A 24892-nucleotide genomic window follows, 5' to 3' on the forward strand; every position below is an offset into this window, starting at 1 on the left:
ACGTGTATGTTTCTAAAACAGTTCTGAAACACAACAAAAAAGGAATGCATGGTCTTTGTTTGTATATAAGAAACATACAAAGATTAGTAGATCATGTATACACCAATGAGCTACATTGTAGAAACCATCCCCAAGACAACACTAAATTAAAGAATCTATAGAGGCCTGGATTTAGGAGATTATATCATGACTTATAGTTTATTCACAGTGAGCTAGTGCGAAGTTTTCTAGTTAATGAAGAGATGAAACCAAATAAATGATGAATTATTGAATTGTTGTTTGCACCCCCTCCTTATCCTCCCAATAAACTTTTGGTGGACCAATTGTAAATTTGAGATTTTTTTAGATAACTAATTATAAGCGAAATCAAAATATTATAGAACTTTAAAATCCTCTATTCCGTTTATTTTTTTAATATTTGTGCTCTGCCGCCTCTGATTTCAAAACCAAGTTCTTAGCTCAAAATTTTATGAGGCGCCTCCTCTTCGGTTGGTCAACTTCCGAGCGATGACCTATCCAATGCTTATCCAACTTGACTGAGAAATCTGTGCTCGAAATAATAATGATCATTTCCAGTTTACCGTTGCTATAACCTGATCAATGATCCCGGGTCAATGGGAAAATATCACAGAATGTTAATGAAACCCGGGTCCGCATACTTATTTTTTGTTGTTTGGTAATCGATCTATTTCGTGTAATCTTGATCATTGATGTTGTTTTATTAAAACATGTTGCTTTCGTCTTGTTATTTTATATTTTTTCTACTTTTATGGATGAATTTTGAGGACTTTTTTTATATGATAATATAAATTAACAATGTGACTTTGTCAAGCAACATTTTTCTTACTTGTCCACGTACAAGAAAGACACAAAAAATTGCTTGTCCGGTCGGTCAAATCTATGAGTCGGGCGAGTCGGGCATGGCATTTCCAAACCCCTGACTGGTTATTAGCCATAAGAAATTTTCAGGAGGACTCATGTTAGCAAAGTTGTTACATGACAACATGAGCAGTCTGAATCTTTTGGCTAAAATTGATTGTGAGTTATATTATACTGTAATGTTAATTTCATGAATTTTTACTGGTAAGATTTTTTGCAATATGAGTTGCTGGGGCATCAGACTAGTGGCTTACAGTGTAGACTGTATAAAAGATAAAAGTCTCCTAAGGCGACAAGTGACATGTGAACAACGGAATGAAAATGCCCAGAAGCAAGTGTGGAGAACTAATTTTAATTAAATTGTTGTTAAATTTTGTGCAATAAAGGAGAAAGTGTTTGATATCATCCTCTACTACACCTTAACCACACTGCCCACTAAGTTTAAGGCATAAGGGGGTACCCTTGTATCTTCTACTTCCGTCTGCTGAAATTCTTTATGTTTTGTCAGATTCTTCCTATTCTCAAATTAATCGCAAGAGATAGATAATGTTTAAATCCAACATTTATCTTGCATATTATGTAAGGACAAAGTTTCCCCGCTGAATGATATTAAGCACTTATATATATAAGCAATAGGTCATATCGTCAACTACTAAAATGTATATTTGGTGTATGGAATGATTGCAAGGTGTACATAGATATAAGAAGATGTGGTATGAGTGCCAATGAGACAACTCTCCATCCAAGTCACAATTTATTAAAGTAAAACTTTAACAGAATGTTCCTTAGGGTATCTTGTTTATAAATTGTATCCAAAGTTTTGATCCATCAACAAACATGGCTGCCATGGCTAAAAATAGAACATAGGAGTCAAATGCAGTTTTTGGCTTATATCTCAAAAACTAAAGCATTTAGAGCAAATCTGACATGGGTAAAAATGTACAATAGGTCAAGATCTATCAGCCCTGAAATTTTCAGACGAATGGAACATTGTTGGGTTGCCGCCACTAAATTGGTAATTTTAAGGAAATTGTGCAGTTTTTGGTTATTATCTTGAATATTATTGAAGATAAAGATAAACTGTAAACAGCAAAAATGTTCAGCAAAGTAAGATCTACAAAAAAGTTACATTACCAAAATTGTCAATTGACCCCTTAAGGAGTTTAATATTGCTCTTTAAAGACAATTTTACACAATTTGTTTATCAAGTTTGCTAAAATTTAAAAATCTTCTCCCCTGAAACTACTGGGCCTAATACTTCTAAACTTTAACTGAATGTTCCTTAGGGTAACTGGTTTATGAATTGTATCCGAAGTTCTGATATATTTACAAACATGGCCGCCATGGCTAAAAATAGAACATAGGGGTCAAATGCAGTTTTTGGCTTTTATCTCAAAAACTATAGCAGTTAGAGCAAAAGTGACATTGAGTTTAAGTGATGAATAAGTCAAAATCTATATATCTGCTATGAAATTTTCAGACCAATTGGACCACCCATTTTAGGGTTACTGTCCAAAATAGTTTATTTTTATGAAATTTTACTGTTTTTGGTTATTATCTTTAATATAATAGATAGAAAGTGTAAATGGCAAAAATGTTCCGCTAAGTAGGATCTAAAAATAAGTCAAAATAGTCAATTGACTCCTTAAGGAGATGTTGCCCTTGAAATGTTTATTTTTTACGTTTTTTCATGCAAGTCTATTACTTTTTCAAAAATCATCTTCTCTGAAACTACTGGGCCAAATACTAATAAAATTTAACTGAATGTTCCTTAGGGTATCTAGTTTGTAAATTTTATCCGAAGTTTTGATCCATCAACAAACATGGCCACCATGGCTAAAATTAGAACATAGGGGACAAAAGCAGTTTTTGGCTAATATTTCTCAAAAACTACAGCAGTTAGAGCAAAAGTGAAAGGGAATTGAAGTGATAAATGGGTCATGATCTATCTGTTATGAAATTTTCAGACAAGTTGGACAACCCATTGTTGGGTTTCTGTTGGAAATAGTTTATTTTTATTAAATTTTACTGTTTTTGGTTATTTTCTTTAATATTATAATAGATAGAAAGTATAAATGGCAATAAATGTTCAGCTAAGTAAGATCTACAAATTTGTCAACATGATCAAAATAGTCAATTGACCCTTTAAGGAGTTATTGCCCTTAAAACGTTTTTTTTGCATTTTTTGTGAAAGTCTAATTACTTTTTAAAAAATCTTCTTCTCTGAAACTACTTGGCCAAATACTTAAAAACTTAAATTGAATGTTCCTTAGTGTATCTAGTTTTTAGATTGTATTTGGGAATTTGATCCATTCAAAAACATGGCGGCAGTTTCTAAAAATAAAGCAGTAAGAGCAAAACTGACATAGGTGAAAGTGTTAAGCAGGTTTAGATCTACCTGTCAAGTTATCTTCAGACCAATAGGACAACATATTGTTGTAAACAGCAATAATGTTCAGCAAAGTAAGATCTACAAATAAGTCATGACCAAAATTGTCAATTGACCCCTTAACCCTTTCGCCGACGAATCCCGGTTTACTGGGATTCACGCTTCAGACAGCTGACAACAAGTCCCAGATTACTGGGATCGGAATACGTCTTTTATATTTCCCGCTGAAAATCATTGCAAACACAAGTTATCTTTCTTTGTTTAATACCCAGATGAAAGTGTAAACATGGCACTTCCGTTTGTTGAAAACCGTGTCAAAATCAGATGAAATTTACCGTTTTACTGGAGTTTGAAGTAAGGGAACATTTTTTGGAAAGAATTTGGAAGATTTGAAGCCAGACTAGTGTACTTTTTTGACATAAAATGCCATTTTATGTACAAAAACACTTGTAACCTCGTTGAAATTTTCAAACTTTTGTGGTTTTGGGTTACAAAATTACGATTTTGGGTCAAAAAGTTTAATATCCTGTATTTTATCTCTTTTAATGCCGAAAATTTGGAAATTTTGATTTTTTCTGACAAAAAATTTATCAATACATCAACTGTGTGTCCATAGTGTAAGTGAATAAAATAAAGACATAAATAACTACAGACAATTTTTTATTGATATTTAATATGAAGATCTCCCACTTGTGTCACAATGGCCAGGGAAGCCATCGTCTCAGAGTAGCTTCTGTCAGGGCGGCTATTGGTGAAAGGGTTAAGGAGTTATTGCCCTTTATAGTCAATTTTAACAATTTTTCGTAAATTTTTGTGATCCTTTACAAAAATCTTATTTTAACCTTTATTTTACATGATTTCCATAACCACAGTAGATACAGGTGAGAGACACAGGCTATGGAGAGCCTCTAGTTTAATCAAAGAATGTGTATCATATAATAAAAGTCTTTTGAACTGGCTGTTTCTGTATTGGCCCTTTTATACATGTAGATTCATGATCCTATGTATTGGGAGTCCGGAGGGGTGTTGAAATATCCATGGCATTTGTAAGGGGGTCTTGAATTTATTTTCCTTCAAGGATGGGACTTGAAAAAATTACGAAAAATTCAAATTTTTTCTTCCAGGTCCCTCCAATGGAATAAAATGATCATGCAGTCTCTTAGCTCATAAGTATACTAATCAATATTCATTCTTTTTGTTTCACATGTGTCAAAAGTCGCCGAATGCAAGACAGGGATTCAATCCAACAGCAGCAACTGCATAAACTATTTGCATATAAAGCTTTATATTTCAGAAGGTAGAAGACCTGGATGCTTTATACCTTGTATGCAAATGCCTAATATTCTTTTATTACTGTCATATGTCTATTGCCATTTTCATGGTCAAGCAACTGCTTGAATATTTTAAGTCCCCTATCAACAAAGTTCAGGTTTGAACTCAGTCCCACTGTCTGTCTGCCCATTCTTCAGTCCTGGAAATCAGTTTTCCACACTTTTTTCCTTTGTGCTTGAAGATATTGATTTGATATTTGGTGTAAAGCTATATTTTGAGCAGTTACAGATCAATTTAATTTTTTGTTCAGGTCAGATTATTTTGTGCAGAGTTATGGTCCTTGGACTGCAAATTCACCCAAGTAATCAGTTTTTGGCACCTTTTTTTCGTCATGCTTGATATTTGGTATATAGTTGACCATAACAAGTTACAGATCAAGCTCCAGATTTGTTCTGATCTGATGATTTTGTGCAGAGTTATGTTCCTTGGATTATGAAAATTCAGGCAAGTCATCTTTTTTCTGCATTTGTTTCCATTATACTTGAAAAAAGTAAAATAACAAAAATATTGAACTCCCAGGAAAATTCAAATCGGAAAGTCCCTAATATCAAATGGCAAAATCAAAAGCTTAAACACATCAAACAAATGGAAAACAACTGTCATATACCTGAATGTTTGAAGATATTGATTTGGTATTTGGTATATAGTTTTACAATGACAAGTTACAGACCAAGTTTGAATTTTGTTCGGATTGGATGATTTTTTGTCGAGTCTAGAAAACTTGACATAGGGATAGTGATCCGGTGGCGGCAGCGTTATTAACTATCTACTTTAAAGCTTTATATTTTAGAAGGTGAAGATCTGGATGTTTCATACTTAGTATATAGATGCTTTATGTTATGAAGTTTTCGTCTGTCATATGTCCATTGTCCGTGACCTCATTTTCATGGTTCAGTGACTTCTTGAAAAAAAATGATGATTTTTTTGTAATGTTAATTTCTATCTTGTTATGAGTAATAGGATAACCATATTTAGTATGTGCGTACCTTGCAAGGTCCTCATGCCTGTCAGACAGTTTTCATCTGACCTCGACCTCATTCCATGGATCAGTGGTTCACTATAAGGTTCAGTTTTCATGGTCAAGTCCATATATCAGATACTATAAGCAAAAGGTCTACTATATTTGGTGTATGGAATGATTGTAAGGAGTACATGTCCAACTGGCAGGTGTCATATGACCTTGACCTCATTTTCATGGTTCAGTGGTTAAAGTTAAGTTTTTGTGTTTTGGTCTTTTATTCTAATACTATATGCAATAGGTCAACTATATTTAGTGTATGGAAATATTGTACGATGTAGTTGTCAGTCTGGCAGGTTTTGTTTGACCTTGACCTCATTTTCAAGGTTCATGTTTAGTGTAAAGTTTTTGTGTTTTGATGTATTTTTCTTTAATTATAAGCAATAAGTCTACTATATATAGTGTTTGGAATGGTTGTAAGGAGTACATTTCCAACTGGCAGGTGTCATCTGACCTTGACCCCATTTTCATGATTCAGTGGATAAAGTTAAGTTTTTGTGTTTTGGTCTTTTTTTCTAATACTATATACAATAGGTCAACTATATTTAGTGTAAGGAAATATTTTACGATGTACATGTCAGTCTGGCAGATTTTATTTGACCTTGACCTCATTTTCACGGTTCATAGCTCCGTGTAAAGTTTTTGTGTTGGTCTATTTTTCTTGAACTATAAGTAATAGGTCTACTATATTTGGTGTATGGAATGATTGTAAGGCGTACATGTATTTCCTGTTTGGTTTATCTGACCTTGGCCTCATTTTCTTGGATCATGTTAAGTTTATGGGATACTTGTAGTAAAGCTTTATATTTAGGACTATCAACATAAATCAATGGTCAGAAAAGCAGGCGAGACATTTCAGCGTGTGCACTCTTGTTTTTTTGCAGTGTTAGGTTCTTGAACTTAGAATATTCACACAAATAATCGGTTTCCACATTTTTTTTTTCGTCGTGCTTGAAAATTTTGATTTGATATTCATTGAATCATTATAAAGTTTAACCATGTTAACACCAGGACTAGTTATAGATCAAGTTAGTTGTTCCATTGCAATGAATTTATCTGGTTGGGGACTATGTATTGCCATGCAGTACCTCTGAATGCTTATTTAAGTTGCTTTGTTGCTGTGAAATACTCCCTTATTTTGAGTTATAAACTACCTATATTTGGCATATTGAATGCTTGCAAGGTCTACATATATCCGTCAGACATGGTTCACCTGACCTCAACCTCATTTCATGGATCAGTGATCAATGTTAAGTTTTAGTATCATGGATACTATAAGCAATAGGTCAAATATATTTATATATATATAATACCGGGTGAACGTGTGTCTGTCCGGTCTTGTTTGCGCTCTCATGGGTACAATTCTTGCCAGATTTTTATAAAACTTATACTATAGGTTAATATCAGCAATATCTCGGACCAGTTTTATAATGGTGGCGATCGACTTTTTTTAAAAGAGTTATGCCCCTTGGAAATATTAAATTTATGGAAAATAGCGCTCTCACAAGTACAATTCTTGCCAGATTTTTATAAAACTTATATTATAGGTTAATATCACTAATGTCTCGGACAAGGTCTATAATGGTGGACGATCAACTTTTTTAGCTCATCTGGCCAAAAGTGAGCTTTTCTCATCACTTGGCATCCGTTGTCCGTCGTCGTTAACTTTTACAAAAATCTTCTCCTCTGAAACTACGGGGCCAAATTTGACCAAACTTGGCCACAATCATCATTGGGGTATCTAGTTTAAAAAATGTGTCCTGTGACCCAGCCAACCAACCAAGATGGCCACCATGGCTAAAAATAGAAAATGTAAATTTTGGCTTATATCTCTGAAACCAAAGCATTTAGAGCAAATCTGACATGGGGTAAAATTGTTAATCAGGTCAAGATCTATCTGCCCTGAAATTTTCAGATGAATCGGACAACCCGTTGTTGGGTTGCTCCCCCTGAATTGGTAATTTTAAGGAAATTTTGCCGTTTTTGGTTATCTTGAATATTATTATAGATAGAGATAAACTGTAAACAGCAATAATGTTCAGCAAAGTAAGATCTACAAATAAGTCAACTTGACCAAAATGGTCAGTTGACCCCTTAAGGAGTTATTGCCCTTTATAGTCAATTTTTAACCATTTTTCGTAAATTTTTGTAATCTTTTACAAAAATCTTCTCCTGAAACTACTAAGACAAATTTAACCAAACTTGTCCACAATCATCATTAGGGTATCTAGATTAAAAAATGTGTCCGATGACCCCGCCCGCGAACCAAGATGGCCGACATGGCTAAAAAAAAGTACATAGGGTAAAATGCAGTTTTTGGCTCATATCTCTGAAACCAAAGCATTTAGAGCAAATCTGATGAGGATAAAATTGTTCATTAGGTCAAGATCTATCTGCCCTGAAATTTTCAGACCAATCAGGCAACATGTTGTTGGGTTGCTGCCCCTGAATTGGTAATTTTAAGAAAATTTTGCAGCTTTTGGTTATTATCTTGATTATTATTATAGATAGAGATAAACTGTAAACAGCAATAATGTACAACAAAGTAGGATCTACAAATAAGTCAACATGACCAAAATTGTCAATTGACCCCTTAAGGAGTTGTTGCCCTTTATAGTCAATTTTTTACAATTTTCATAAATTTTGTAAATTTTTGTAAATTTTTACAAAATATTTTCCACTGTAACTACTGGGCCAAGTTCATTATAGATAGAGATAATTGTAAGCAGCAAGAATGTTCAGTAAAGTAAGATCTACAAACACATCACCAAAACACAATTTTGTCATGAATCCATCTGTGTCCTTCATTTAATATGCACATAGACCAAGGTGAGCGACACAGGCTCTTTAGAGCCTCCAGTTTGTTATTATCTTGAATATTATTATACGACTGCAAAAAAATTTTTGTGGTCGTATATTGGTATGACGTTGGCGTCAAGACACATTAGTTTTCGCACTCTAACTTTAGTTTAAGTGAATGGATCTCTATGAAATTTTACCAGAAGGTTCAATACCACAAAAGGAAGGTGGGGATTGATTTTGGGGGTTATGGTACCAACAGTTAAGGAATTAGGGGCCAAAAATAAGCATTTTTGTAACTTCCAGACATAACTTTTGTGTAAGTGTATGGATCTCTCTGACATTGTACCACAAGGTTCCATATCACAAAGGAAATGCTGGGATTGATTTTGGGGGTAATTGCCTCCAAAGTTTAGGAATTAGGGGGCAAAAAACAAGCATTTTTCTAGTTTCATGACAATAACTTGTGTGTAAGTGTATGGATCTCTCTGACATTGTATCACAAGGTTCCATATCACAAAGGGAATGCTGGGATTGATTTTGGGGGTAATTGCCTCCAAATTTTAGGAATTAGGGGCCAAAAAGGGGCAAAACACAAGCATTTTTCTAATTTCATGACAATAACTTGTGTGTAAGTGTATGGATCTTTATGAAATTGTACTACAAGGTTCCATATCACAAAGGGAAAGCTGGAATTGAGTTTGGGGGTAATTGCCCAAAAAGTTTAGGAATAAGGGGCCAAAAATAAGCATTTTTCTAGTTTCCAGACAATTACTTGTGTTCAGGTGTATGGATCTCTTTGAAATTGTACTGCAAGGTACCATACCACAAAGGGAAGGCTGGGATTGATTTTGGGGGTAATTCCCTCAAAATTTTAGAAATTAGGGGCCATAAAAGGGCAGAAAAACAAGCATTTTTCTAGTTTTAGGACAATAACTTGTGTGTAAGTGTATGGATCTTTATGAACTTGTACTGCAAGGTTCCATATCACAAAGGGAAAGCTGGGTTTGAGTTTGGGGGTAATTGCCCTAAACGTTTAGGAATTTGGGGCCAAAAAAACAAGCATTTTACTAGTTTCCAGACAATAGCTTGTGTTCAAGTGTATGGATCTCTCTGAAATTGTACTGCAAAGTACCATACCACAAAGGGAAGGCTGGGATTGAGTTTGGGGGTGATGAATCGTAAGGGGGTTCAAAAAATTTGGGGGGGATTTTTTTTTCCTTTTTTTTCTTTATAATTTTTTTCATTTTAAATTGGTTATTTCTGATTTATATATAAAAGCAAATAATAATGATATGGTTTGAATAGGTAAATTAAAATTTTTTAAGTTCTTGCACCACTTTCATTCTGTTTCAGAAACCTATGCTGTGTCAAATATTTAATTACAATCCAAATTCAGTGCTGTATCAAGCTTGAATGTTTTGTCCATACTTGCCACAACTGTTCAGGGTTCGACCTCTGCGGTCGTATCAAGCTGCGACCCAGCAGAGCATTTTATTATAGATAGAAATAAACTGTAAACTGCAATAAATGTTCAGCAAAGTAAGTTCTACAAAAAAGTTAATCTGACCAACAAAAAAAAAACAAGCAAAAAATTTCAGGTGAGCTATTCCTGCTCTTCTGAGCCTCTTGTTCTTAAAACTATGTTTATGTTTTTTTAGGTAATAAAAATCAGTTTTTCCTGAAACAACAGCCTGAAGCTTTATAACTGATTTGTCTAAAATTTCCTTTTTTTTTCAAATTTATACTCTTATGTAATATATTTATATAAGAATGTTTTGTATTTGTTTTTAGACTTGTTGACCGGTTAAGGAGTTGACATAAAACACGCATCACATTAATTTCTGAATTAATTGCAACAGCAAAAAGTCTCTATTTAAAGCTGAAACTAATTTAAAGTTTTTGTTTTTGTTAGATACAGCCTAAATATGTGACAGTCCTATACCATGAAAAATGGTTCCATTGAAGTTCAAGAGGATGATGTCGCATGTAGGTATTTGGTCATTACAAATGTTCTTAAAGCTATGTTTATATGTGTTAGGTAATAAAAACCAGTTTTTCCTGGAATAGCAGGAAACTTTATTACAAATTGGTCTACAATTTCGTCTTTTATGCCTGTTTAAGGAACGATTATGGTATACCGCAGGAATAATTTTACTATATAGTTAAGTGGCCCTTAAAATTGGCCGGCAGCCCAAAAAATATTTGGAAATGTTTTAGTTGCCATTTTAGGCAACTTCAATGTTGTCATAGCGTTTTAAAATCTGGATAAGAATGCTGTCAACGCATACATTTTTAATGCGGTGATCCTGCAAATAGAATGGATAGTCAATGGAAGAATATCACAATGTATTAATTAACAATTCAATTATGTCAACATTTGGTTAACGATTTAAGCAGCGGAATGGGACCCCTCAGATACAATTATTTTTTGCTATGACGCCCTCTTACGTCAGCAAAAATTAAAGTAGAATTTCAAGACGTCATTATTAATTGGACTATTGTTAAAGCAGTTCGCCCAGCAGTTGGATAAAAAGATGCTTTATGTCAAAATGGGTCTCGTAAAAGCAGACCTCCCCAGAGAGCAAACTTTAGATTTTGATGCAACATTGATGAATTTAATGGGCGCTGATCTCGTAAAAGCAGATCACCCAGCAGAGCCGGTTATATAATATGATGAAAACTTGTTTTATAATAAAAAGTTTTTAATTTTATGTCTGGCTCTATTTCATTATCAAACAATTTGAAACTTTATTACAAATTGATTTTCTTCAAATTTATTCTCTAATGAAGTATATTCTTATGAGAATGTATAGTAATTATAAATATTCTTGTCCAACATGCAAAAGATTAAATTCTGAATTAATTGTAACAGCAAATAGTCTCTATTTACAGCTGATATTAATTTATAGTTTTTGTTAAAGATGTTGCACTCCTAGACAGAGAAGATGGAAACTTCATGGTAGATAGCACATGAGGAGGAGTCGCATGTAAGTATTTGGTCATTACAATTGTACTTAAAACTATGTTAATATTTGTGGGACAATAAAAAATTGGTCTAAAATTTCTTTTATTCAAATTTAGACTCTAATGAGGTATAATTTAAGATTTGACATGAAACATGCATCACATTAATTTTTGAATTTATTATACCCCCGCTTTAAAAAAGTGGGGGTATACTGTTTTACCTCTGTCCCTGCATCCATCCGTCTGTCCGTCCATGCATCTGTCAGTCTGTCCGTCCCATGAAAATTTATCGTCCCATTTTTCTCAGGAACTACAATACAAGGATTTCTGAAATTTGGTTTCAGGGTTTATATAAGTCAACTATGCATTGTGTTGCTTTTTCAGATTCATCACTGAACACCTTCCTGTTTACCGAACACTTGTATCATTTTACATATGATAGCCAAGTTGAAAATTTTTCGGCACGTTTTTCTCAGGAACTACAATACAAGGATTTCTGAAATTTGGTTTCAGGGTTTATATAAGTCGGCAATACTGTGTGATGCTTTTTCAGATTCATCACTCAACAACTTCCAGTTTACCGAAATATTTGGTTTTACTTGTTTCAACAGCCAATAAATATTCTCTTTTTAAAGCTGATACTAATTTAAAATTTTTCTTTTGTTAGATACAACTCAAATATGTTCCACTCCCACACAATGAAGATAGTTTCATGGTAGATAGATTGCACATTGGGATTAGTAGCATGTAGGTATTTGGTCATTACAATTGTACTTTTAACTGTTTATATGTGTTGGGTAATAAAAAATCAGTTTTCCCTAACTAATGAAGTATATTTTAACAAGAATGTGTAGTAATTGTAAATATACTTTGTCCAATTTAGGATTTGATATTTATTTTATAATTGATTGCAACAGCCAATAGTCTCTATTTAAAGCTGACAGTAATTTATGATTTTTGTTTTTATTACAGATACAGCCTAAATATGTTACACTCCTAGACAATGAAGATGGTTTCATGGTAGATCGATCGCATATGAGGATCAGGAGCATGTAGGTATTTGGTATTACTTTATGTTTATATGTGTCGGGTAACAAAAATCAGTTTTCCCTGGAACAACAGCTTAAATTAGATTTTATTACAAATTGTTCTAAAATTTCTTTTATTCAAATTTATACTCTTATAAAGTATAAAATTAATGAAAATTTATAGAAATTGCTTGCATACCTCTCTCTAAATTAGGATTTGACATAAAAAATGCATCAAATCAATTTTGAATTAATTGCAACAACCAATTTTCTTTATTTAAAGCTGATACTGATTTAAAATTTTTGTTTTTGTTGCAGATACAGCCTAAGTATGTTACACTCCAATACCATGAAAGATGCTTCCATTGTATATAGCACATTAGGATGAGTCGCATGTAGGTATTTGGTCATTACAACTGTTCTTTAAACTATGTTTATATTTGTTAGGTATTTAAAATCAGTTTTTCCTGAAACAAATTGAAGCTTTATAACAAATTGGTCTAAAATTTCTTTTATTCAAATTTATGCTCTAATGATGTATATTTTAATAAGAATTATAGTAATTGTATATATACTTCTCTCTAATTTAGTATTTAACATAAAACATGCATCACATTAATTTCTGAATTGATTGCAACAGCAAAAAGTCTTGATTTGAAACTAATTTATAATTTTTGTTTTTATTACAGATACAGCCTAACTATGCAACACTCCTATACCATGAAAGATGCTTTCATTGAAGATCACACATTAGGACGAGTCACATGTAGGTATTTGGTCATTACAATTTTTGAGCTCACCTTGCTGAAGGAAATGTGAGCTTTTGCCATCACTTGGTGTCTGTCGTCGTCTGTCCGGTGTAAACTATTTCAAACATCTTCTCCTCTGAAACTACTGAACCAATTCCAACCAAACTTAAGCTGAATGATCCTTAGGGTATCTAGAATTAAGTTTGTGTTTTATTTTCTGTTTCGTCAAAAAACATGGCCAACATGGTTAAAAATAGAAAATAGGGGTAAAATGCAGTTTTTGGCTTATATCTCAAAAACTAAAGCATTTAGAGGAAATCTGTTGTGTATGTGAAGAAATATAGCCACTATGGCTAAAATGGAACATAGGGGTAAAATGCATTTTTTTGCTTTTGAAGAAAATATGACAGATGCAAAGAACATTTAAATGGCATTTTTAAGCCACTCATTAATATATATTGAAAAGCAAAAATAATCATTGATGAAAGATTTAAGCAAAAAATTACAGGTGAACGATTCCTGCTCTTGAGAGCCTCTTGTTCTTAAAACTATGTTTATGTTTGTTAGGTAATAAAAATCAGTTTTTCCTGAAACAACAGCCTGAAGCTTTATAACTGATTTGTCTAAAATTTCATTTTTTTTTTCAAATTTATACTCTTATGTAATATATTTATATAAGAATGTTTTGTATTTGTTTCTAGACTTGTTGCCCGGTTAAGGAGTTGACATAAAACACGCATCACATTAATTTCTGGATTAATTGCATCAGCAAAAAGTCTCTATTTAAAGCTGAAACTAATTCAAAGTTTTTGTTTTTGTTAGATACAGCCTAAATATGTGACAGTCCTATCCCATGAAAATGGTTCCATTGAAGTTCAAGAGGATGATGTTGCATGTAGGTATTTGGTCATTACAAATGTTCTTAAAGCTATGTTTATATGTGTGAGGTAATAAAAATCAGTTTTTCCTGGAATAGCAGGCAACTTTATTACAAATTGGTCTACAATTTCGTTTTTTTATGCCTGTTTAAGGGACGTTTATGGTATACTGCAGGAATAATTTTACTATATAGTTAAGTGGCCCTTAAAATTGGCTGGCAGCCCAAAAAATATTTGGAAATGTTTTAGTTACCATTTTAGGCAACTTCAATGTTGTCATAGCGTTTTAAAATCTGGGTAAGAATGCTGTCAACGCATACATTTTTAATGCGGTGATCCTGCAAATAGGATGGATAGTCAATGGAAGAATATCACAATTTATCAATTTACAACAATTCAATTATGTCAAAGTTTGGTTAACGATTTAAGCAGCGGAATGGGACCTCTCATCTACAATTATTTTTTGCTATGACACCTTACGACAGCAAAAATTAAAGTAGAATTTCAAGACGTCATTATTAATTGGACTATTGTTAAAGCAGATCGCCCAGCAGTTGGATAAAAAGATGCTTTATGTCAAAATGGGTCTTGTAAAAGCAGACCTCCCCAGAGAGCAAACTTTAGATTTTGATGCAACATTGATGAATTTAATGGGCGCTGATCTCGTAAAAGCAGATCACCCAGCAGAGCCGGTTATATAATATGATGAAAACTTGTTTTATAGTAAAAAGTATTTAATTTTATGTCTGGCTCTATTTCATTATCAACCAATTTGAAACTTTATTACAAATTTATTTTCTTCAAATTTATACTCTAATGAAGTATATTCTTATGAGAATGTATAGTAATTATAAATATTCTTGTCCAACATGCAAAAGATTAAATTCTGAATTAATTGTAACAGCAAATAGTCTCTATTTACAGCTGATATTAATTTATAGTTTTTGTTAAAGATGTTGCACTCCTAGACAGAGAAGATGGAAACTTCATGGTAGATAGCACATGAGGATGAGTTGCATGTAAGTATTTGGTCATTACAATTGTACTTAAAACTATGTTAATATTTGTGAGACAATAAAAAATTGGTCTAAAATTTCTTTTATTCAAATTTAGACTCTAATGAGGTATATTTTAATAAGAATGTATAGTTATTGTAAATTAATTGTCCCTAATTTAAGATTTGACATGACACATGCATCACATTAATTTTTGAATTAATTGCAACAGCAAAAAGTCTCTATTTAAAGCTGAAACTAATTTAAAGTTTTTGTTTTTGTTAGATACAGCCTAAATATGTGACAGTCCTATACCATGAAAATGGTTCCATTGAAGTTCAAGAGGATGATGTTGCATGTAGGTATTTGGTCATTACAAATGTTCTTAAAGCTATGTTTATATGTGTGAGGTAATAAAAATCAGTTTTTCCTGGAATAGCAGGCAACTTTATTACAAATTGGTTTACAATTTCGTTTTTTATGCCTGTTTAAGGGACGATTATGGTATACTGCAGGAATAATTTTACTATATAGTTAAGTGGCCCTTAAAATTGGCCGGCAGCCCAAAAAATATTTGGAAATGTTTTAGTTACTGTAAATTCAGAAATTAATGCGTTCATTTATTATTGCGATTTTTGAAAAAAGGACAAAAATGCGAGATTTATTATTGCGATTTCAGAAACATTTGCCTAAGATATGTGTATCAGATTTCAGAATGCGAGTTCTTATTATTGCGATACTCAATGAGTCGCATTATTCGCATTAATAAAAACCTCGCAATAATTTCTGAATTTACAGTACCATTTTAGGCAACTTCAATGTTGTCATAGCGTTTTAAAATCTGGATAAGAATGCTGTCAACGCATACTTTTTAATGCGGTGATCCTGCAAATAGGATGGATAGTCAATGGAAGAATATCACAATTTATTAATTAACAACGATTCAATTATGTCAACGTTTGGTTAACGATTTAAGCAGCGGAATGGGACCCCTCAGATACAATTATTTTTTCCTATGACACCTTCTTACGACAGCAAAAATTAAAGTAGAATTTCAAGACGTCATTATTAATTTGACTATTGTTAAAGCAGATCGCCCAGCAGTTGGATCAAAAGATGCTTTATGTCAAAATGGGTCTCGTAAAAGCAGACCTCCCCAGAGAGCAAACTTTAGATTTTGATGCAACATTGATGAATTTAATGGGCGCTGATCTCGTAAAAGCAGATCACCCAGCAGAGCCGGTTATATAATATGATAAAACTTGTTTTATAGTAAAAAGTATTTAATTTTATGTCTGGCTCTATTTCATTATCAACCAATTTGAAACTTTATTACAAATTTATTTTCTTCAAATTTATACTCTAATGAAGTATATTCTTATGAGAATGTATAGTAATTATAAATATTCTTGTCCAACATGCAAAAGATTAAATTCTGAATTAATTGTAACAGCAAATAGTCTCTATTTACAGCTGATATTAATTTATAGTTTTTGTTAAAGATGTTGCACTCCTAGACAGAGAAGATGGAAACTTCATGGTAGATAGCACATGAGGATGAGTTGCATGTAAGTATTTGGTCATTACAATTGTACTTAAAACTATGTTAATATTTGTGAGACAATAAAAAATTGGTCTAAAATTTCTTTTATTCAAATTTAGACTCTAATGAGGTATATTTTAATAAGAATGTATAGTTATTGTAAATTAATTGTCCCTAATTTAAGATTTGACATGACACATGCATCACATTAATTTTTGAATTAATTGCAACAGCAAAAAGTCTCTATTTAAAGCTGAAACTAATTTAAAGTTTTTGATTTTGTTAGATACAGCCTAAATATGTGACCGTCCTATACCATGAAAATGGTTCCATTGAAGTTCAAGAGGATGATGTTGCATGTAGGTATTTGGTCATTACAAATGTTCTTAAAGCTATGTTTATATGTGTGAGGTAATAAAAATCAGTTTTTCCTTGAATAGCAGGCAACTTTATTACAAATTGGTCTACAATTTCGTCTTTTATGCCTGTTTAAGGGACGATTATGGTATACTGCAGAAATAATTTTACTATATAGTTAAGTGGCCCTTAAAATTGGCCGGCAGCCCAAAAAATATTTGGAAATGTTTTAGTTACCATTTTAGGCAACTGCAATGTTGTCATAGCGTTTTAAAATCTGGATAAGAATGCTGTCAACGCATACATTTTTAATGCGGTGATCCTGCAAATAGGATGGATAGTCAATGGAAGAATATCACAATTTATTAATTAACAACGATTCAATTATGTCAACGTTTGGTTAACGATTTAAGCAGCGGAATGGGACCCCTCAGATACAATTATTTTTTCCTATGACACCTTCTTACGACAGCAAAAATTAAAGTAGAATTTCAAGACGTCATTATTGATTTGACTATTGTTAAAGCAGATCGCCCAGCAGTTGGATAAAAAGATGCTTTATGTCAAAATGGGTCTCGTAAAAGCAGACCTCCCCAGAGAGCAAACTTTAGATTTTGATGCAACATTGATGAATTTAATGGGCGCTGATCTCGTAAAAGCAGATCACCCAGCAGAGCCGGTTATATAATATGATGAAAACTTGTTTTATAGTAAAAAGTATTTAATTTTATGTCTGGCTCTATTTCATTATCAACCAATTTGAAACTTTATTACAAATTTATTTTCTTCAAATTTATACTCTAATGAAGTATATTCTTATGAGAATGTATAGTAATTATAAATATTCTTGTCCAACATGCAAAAGATTAAATTCTGAATTAATTGTAACAGCAAATAGTCTCTATTTACAGCTGATATTAATTTATAGTTTTTGTTAAAGATGTTGCACTCCTAGACAGAGAAGATGGAAACTTCATGGTAGATAGCACATGAGGATGAGTTGCATGTAAGTATTTGGTCATTACAATTGTACTTAAAACCTATGTTAATATTTGTGAGACAATAAAAAATTGGTCTAAAATTTCTTTTATTCAAATTTAGACTCTAATGAGGTATATTTTAATAAGAATGTATAGTTATTGTAAATTAATTGTCCCTAATTTAAGATTTGACATGACACATGCATCACATTAATTTTTGAATTAATTGCAACAGCAAAAAGTCTCTATTTAAAGCTGAAACTAATTTAAAGTTTTTGTTTTTGTTAGATACAGCCTAAATATGTGACAGTCCTATACCATGAAAATGGTTCCATTGAAGTTCAAGAGGATGATGTTGCATGTAGGTATTTGGTCATTACAAATGTTCTTAAAGCTATGTTTATATGTGTGAGGTAATAAAAATCAGTTTTTCCTGGAATAGCAGGCAACTTTATTACAAATTGGTTTACAATTTCGTTTTTTATGCCTGTTTAAGGGACGATTATGGTATACTGCAGGAATAATTTTACTATATAGTTAAGTGGCCCTTAAAATTGGCCGGCAGCCCAAAAAATATTTGGAAATGTTTTAGTTACCATTTTAGGCAACTTCAATGTTGTCATAGCGTTTTAAAATCTGGATAAGAATGCTGTCAAGGCATACTTTTTAATGCGGTGATCCTGCAAATAGGATGGATAGTCAATGGAAGAATATCACAATTTATTAATTAACAACGATTCAATTATGTCAACGTTTGGTTAACGATTTAAGCAGCGGAATGGGACCCCTCAGATACAATTATTTTTTCCTATGACACCTTCTTACGACAGCAAAAATTAAAGTAGAATTTCAAGACGTCATTATTAATTTGACTATTGTTAAAGCAGATCGCCCAGCAGTTGGATCAAAAGATGCTTTATGTCAAAATGGGTCTTGTAAAAGCAGACCTCCCCAGAGAGCAAACTTTAGATTTTGATGCAACATTGATGAATTTAATGGGCGCTGATCTCGTAAAAGCAGATCACCCAGCAGAGCCGGTTATATAATATGATGAAAACTTGTTTTATAGTAAAAAGTATTTAATTTTATGTCTGGCTCTATTTCATTATCAACCAATTTGAAACTTTATTACAAATTTATTTTCTTCAAATTTATACTCTAATGAAGTATATTCTTATGAGAATGTATAGTAATTATATGAGAATGTATAGTAATTATAAATATTCTTGTCCAACATGCAAAAGATTAAATTCTGAATTAATTGTAACAGCAAATAGTCTCTATTTACAGCTGATATTAATTTATAGTTTTTGTTAAAGATGTTGCACTCCTAGACAGAGAAGATGGAAACTTCATGGTAGATAGCACATGAGGAGGAGTCGCATGTAAGTATTTGGTCATTACAATTGTACTTAAAACTATGTTAATATTTGTGAGACAATAAAAAATTGGTCTAAAATTTCTTTTATTCAAATTTAGACTCTAATGAGGTATATTTTAATAAGAATGTATAGTTATTGTAAATTAATTGTCCCTAATTTAAGATTTGACATGACACATGCATCACATTAATTTTTGAATTAATTGCAACAGCAAAAAGTCTCTATTTAAAGCTGAAACTAATTTAAAGTTTTTGTTTTTGTTAGATACAGCCTAAATATGTGACAGTCCTATACCATGAAAATGGTTCCATTGAAGTTCAAGAGGATGATGTTGCATGTAGGTATTTGGTCATTACAAATGTTCTTAAAGCTATGTTTATATGTGTGAGGTAATAAAAATCAGTTTTTCCTGGAATAGCAGGCAACTTTATTACAAATTGGTTTACAATTTCGTTTTTTATGCCTGTTTAAGGGACGATTATGGTATACTGCAGGAATAATTTTACTATATAGTTAAGTGGCCCTTAAAATTGGCCGGCAGCCCAAAAAATATTTGGAAATGTTTTAGTTACCATTTTAGGCAACTTCAATGTTGTCATAGCGTTTTAAAATCTGGATAAGAATGCTGTCAAGGCATACTTTTTAATGCGGTGATCCTGCAAATAGGATGGATAGTCAATGGAAGAATATCACAATTTATTAATTAACAACGATTCAATTATGTCAACGTTTGGTTAACGATTTAAGCAGCGGAATGGGACCCCTCAGATACAATTATTTTTTCCTATGACACCTTCTTACGACAGCAAAAATTAAAGTAGAATTTCAAGACGTCATTATTAATTTGACTATTGTTAAAGCAGATCGCCCAGCAGTTGGATCAAAAGATGCTTTATGTCAAAATGGGTCTTGTAAAAGCAGACCTCCCCAGAGAGCAAACTTTAGATTTTGATGCAACATTGATGAATTTAATGGGCGCTGATCTCGTAAAAGCAGATCACCCAGCAGAGCCGGTTATATAATATGATGAAAACTTGTTTTATAGTAAAAAGTATTTAATTTTATGTCTGGCTCTATTTCATTATCAACCAATTTGAAACTTTATTACAAATTTATTTTCTTCAAATTTATACTCTAATGAAGTATATTCTTATGAGAATGTATAGTAATTATATGAGAATGTATAGTAATTATAAATATTCTTGTCCAACATGCAAAAGATTAAATTCTGAATTAATTGTAACAGCAAATAGTCTCTATTTACAGCTGATATTAATTTATAGTTTTTGTTAAAGATGTTGCACTCCTAGACAGAGAAGATGGAAACTTCATGGTAGATAGCACATGAGGAGGAGTCGCATGTAAGTATTTGGTCATTACAATTGTACTTAAAACTATGTTAATATTTGTGAGACAATAAAAAATTGGTCTAAAATTTCTTTTATTCAAATTTAGACTCTTAATGAGGTATATTTTAATAAGAATGTATAGTTATTGTAAATTGATTGTCCCTAATTTAAGATTTGACATGACACATGCATCACATTAATTTTTGAATTAATTGCAACAGCAAAAAGTCTCTATTTAAAGCTGAAACTAATTTAAAGTTTTTGTTTTTGTTAGATACAGCCTAAATATGTGACCGTCCTATACCATGAAAATGGTTCCATTGAAGTTCAAGAGGATGATGTTGCATGTAGGTATTTGGTCATTACAAATGTTCTTAAAGCTATGTTTATATGTGTGAGGTAATAAAAATCAGTTTTTCCTTGAATAGCAGGCAACTTTATTACAAATTGGTCTACACTTTCGTCTTTTATGCCTGTTTAAGGGACGATTATGGTATACTGCAGGAATAATTTTACTATATAGTTAAGTGGCCCTTAAAATTGGCCGGCAGCCCAAAAAATATTTGGAAATGTTTTAGTTACCATTTTAGGCAACTGCAATGTTGTCATAGCGTTTTAAAATCTGGATAAGAATGCTGTCAACGCATACATTTTTAATGCGGTGATCCTGCAAATAGGATGGATAGTCAATGGAAGAATATCACAATTTATTAATTAACAACGATTCAATTATGTCAACGTTTGGTTAACGATTTAAGCAGCGGAATGGGACCCCTCAGATACAATTATTTTTTCCTATGACACCTTCTTACGACAGCAAAAATTAAAGTAGAATTTCAAGACGTCATTATTAATTTGACTATTGTTAAAGCAGATCGCCCAGCAGTTGGATCAAAAGATGCTTTATGTCAAAATGGGTCTTGTAAAAGCAGACCTCCCCAGAGAGCAAACTTTAGATTTTGATGCAACATTGATGAATTTAATGGGCGCTGATCTCGTAAAAGCAGATCACCCAGCAGAGCCGGTTATATAATATGATGAAAACTTGTTTTATAGTAAAAAGTATTTAATTTTATGTCTGGCTCTATTTCATTATCAACCAATTTGAAACTTTATTACAAATTTATCTTCTTCAAATTTATACTCTAATGAAGTATATTCTTATGAGAATGTATAGTAATTATAAATATTCTTGTCCAACATGCAAAAGATTAAATTCTGAATTAATTGTAACAGCAAATAGTCTCTATTTACAGCTGATATTAATTTATAGTTTTTGTTAAAGATGTTGCACTCCTAGACAGAGAAGATGGAAACTTCATGGTAGATAGCACATGAGGAGGAGTCGCATGTAAGTATTTGGTCATTACAATTGTACTTAAAACTATGTTAATATTTGTGAGACAATAAAAAATTGGTCTAAAATTTCTTTTATTCAAATTTAGACTCTAATGAGGTATATTTTAATAAGAATGTATAGTTATTGTAAATTAATTGTCCCTAATTTAAGATTTGACATGACACATGCATCACATTAATTTTTGAATTAATTGCAACAGCAAAAAGTCTCTATTTAAAGCTGAAAGTAATTTAAAGTTTTTGTTTTTGTTAGATACAGCCTAAATATGTGACCGTCCTATACCATGAAAATGGTTCCATTGAAGTTCAAGAGGATGATGTTGCATGTAGGTATTTGGTCATTACAAATGTTCTTAAAGCTATGTTTATATGTGTGAGGTAATAAAAATCAGTTTTTCCTTGAATAGCAGGCAACTTTATTACAAATTGGTCTACAATTTCGTCTTTTATGCCTGTTTAAGGGACTATTATGGTATACTGCAGGAATAATTTTACTATATAGTTAAGTGGCCCTTAAAATTGGCCGGCAGCCCAAAAAATATTTGGAAATGTTTTAGTTACCATTTTAGGCAACTTCAATGTTGTCATAGCGTTTTAAAATCTGGATAAGAATGCTGTCAACGCATACATTTTTAATGCGGTGATCCTGCAAATAGGATGGATAGTCAATGGAAGAATATCACAATTTATTAATTAACAACGATTCAATTATGTCAACGTTTGGTTGACGATTTAAGCAGCGGAATGGGACCCCTCAGATACAATTATTTTTTCCTATGACACCTTCTTACGACAGCAAAAATTAAAGTAGAATTTCAAGACGTCATTATTAATTTGACTATTGTTAAAGCAGATCGCCCAGCAGTTGGATCAAAAGATGCTTTATGTCAAAATGGGTCTCGTAAAAGCAGACCTCCCCAGAGAGCAAACTTTAGATTTTGATGCAACATTGATGAATTTAATGGGCGCTGATCTCGTAAAAGCAGATCACCCAGAAGAGCCGGTTATATATATAATATGATGAAAACTTGTTTTATAGTAAAAAGTATTTAATTTTATGTCTGGCTCTATTTCATTATCAACCAATTTGAAACTTTATTACAAATTTATCTTCTTCAAATTTATACTATAATGAAGTATATTCTTATGAGAATGTATAGTAATTATAAATATTCTTGTCCAACATGCAAAAGATTAAATTCTGAATTAATTGTAACAGCAAATAGTCTCTATTTACAGCTGATATTAATTTATAGTTTTTGTTAAAGATGTTGCACTCCTAGACAGAGAAGATGGAAACTTCATGGTAGATAGCACATGAGGAGGAGTCGCATGTAAGTATTTGGTCATTACAATTGTACTTAAAACTATGTTAATATTTGTGAGACAATAAAAAATTGGTCTAAAATTTCTTTTATTCAAATTTAGACTCTAATGAGGTATATTTTAATAAGAATGTATAGTTATTGTAAATTAATTGTCCCTAATTTAAGATTTGACATGACACATGCATCACATTAATTTTTGAATTAATTGCAACAGCAAAAAGTCTCTATTTAAAGCTGAAACTAATTTAAAGTTTTTGTTTTTGTTAGATACAGCCTAAATATGTGACCGTCCTATACCATGAAAATGGTTCCATTGAAGTTCAAGAGGATGATGTTGCATGTAGGTATTTGGTCATTACAAATGTTCTTAAAGCTATGTTTATATGTGTGAGGTAATAAAAATCAGTTTTTCCTTGAATAGCAGGCAACTTTATTACAAATTGGTCTACACTTTCGTCTTTTATGCCTGTTTAAGGGACGATTATGGTATACTGCAGGAATAATTTTACTATATAGTTAAGTGGCCCTTAAAATTGGCCGGCAGCCCAAAAAATATTTGGAAATGTTTTAGTTACCATTTTAGGCAACTGCAATGTTGTCATAGCGTTTTAAAATCTGGATAAGAATGCTGTCAACGCATACATTTTTAATGCGGTGATCCTGCAAATAGGATGGATAGTCAATGGAAGAATATCACAATTTATTAATTAACAACGATTCAATTATGTCAACGTTTGGTTAACGATTTAAGCAGCGGAATGGGACCCCTCAGATACAATTATTTTTTCCTATGACACCTTCTTACGACAGCAAAAATTAAAGTAGAATTTCAAGACGTCATTATTAATTTGACTATTGTTAAAGCAGATCGCCCAGCAGTTGGATCAAAAGATGCTTTATGTCAAAATGGGTCTTGTAAAAGCAGACCTCCCCAGAGAGCAAACTTTAGATTTTGATGCAACATTGATGAATTTAATGGGCGCTGATCTCGTAAAAGCAGATCACCCAGCAGAGCCGGTTATATAATATGATGAAAACTTGTTTTATAGTAAAAAGTATTTAATTTTATGTCTGGCTCTATTTCATTATCAACCAATTTGAAACTTTATTACAAATTTATCTTCTTCAAATTTATACTCTAATGAAGTATATTCTTATGAGAATGTATAGTAATTATAAATATTCTTGTCCAACATGCAAAAGATTAAATTCTGAATTAATTGTAACAGCAAATAGTCTCTATTTACAGCTGATATTAATTTATAGTTTTTGTTAAAGATGTTGCACTCCTAGACAGAGAAGATGGAAACTTCATGGTAGATAGCACATGAGGAGGAGTCGCATGTAAGTATTTGGTCATTACAATTGTACTTAAAACTATGTTAATATTTGTGAGACAATAAAAAATTGGTCTAAAATTTCTTTTATTCAAATTTAGACTCTAATGAGGTATATTTTAATAAGAATGTATAGTTATTGTAAATTAATTGTCCCTAATTTAAGATTTGACATGACACATGCATCACATTAATTTTTGAATTAATTGCAACAGCAAAAAGT

General features: G+C 32.0%; 1 long non-coding RNA gene across 9 annotated transcripts in view; it reads left to right on the forward strand.

The window, feature by feature from the left end:
• The window catches only part of LOC127733053 (uncharacterized), a 112977-nt gene that overhangs the window by 7267 nt on the left and 80818 nt on the right, over window positions 1-24892 (forward strand). For 4 of the 9 annotated variants that reach the window (XR_007996676.1, XR_007996678.1, XR_007996679.1 and 1 more), the window contains exon 2: window positions 10333-10406. This is a non-coding gene — a long non-coding RNA (uncharacterized LOC127733053). Of the gene's footprint in view, window positions 1-3543; window positions 3623-10332; window positions 10407-11341; window positions 11408-12051; window positions 12132-12356; window positions 12437-12730; window positions 12808-13101; window positions 13179-15319; window positions 15393-17874; window positions 17941-18202; window positions 18276-19233; window positions 19300-19560; window positions 19634-20591; window positions 20658-21930; window positions 21997-23272; window positions 23339-24610; window positions 24677-24892 lie in introns of those variants that run through there. The other 5 variants (XR_007996671.1, XR_007996672.1, XR_007996673.1 and 2 more) reach the window with 5 other exon arrangements.

The sequence above is a fragment of the Mytilus californianus genome, unplaced genomic scaffold (genome assembly GCF_021869535.1).
Source record: "Mytilus californianus isolate M0D057914Y unplaced genomic scaffold, xbMytCali1.0.p SCAF_3, whole genome shotgun sequence".
NCBI classification, from domain to species: domain Eukaryota; kingdom Metazoa; phylum Mollusca; class Bivalvia; order Mytilida; family Mytilidae; genus Mytilus; species Mytilus californianus.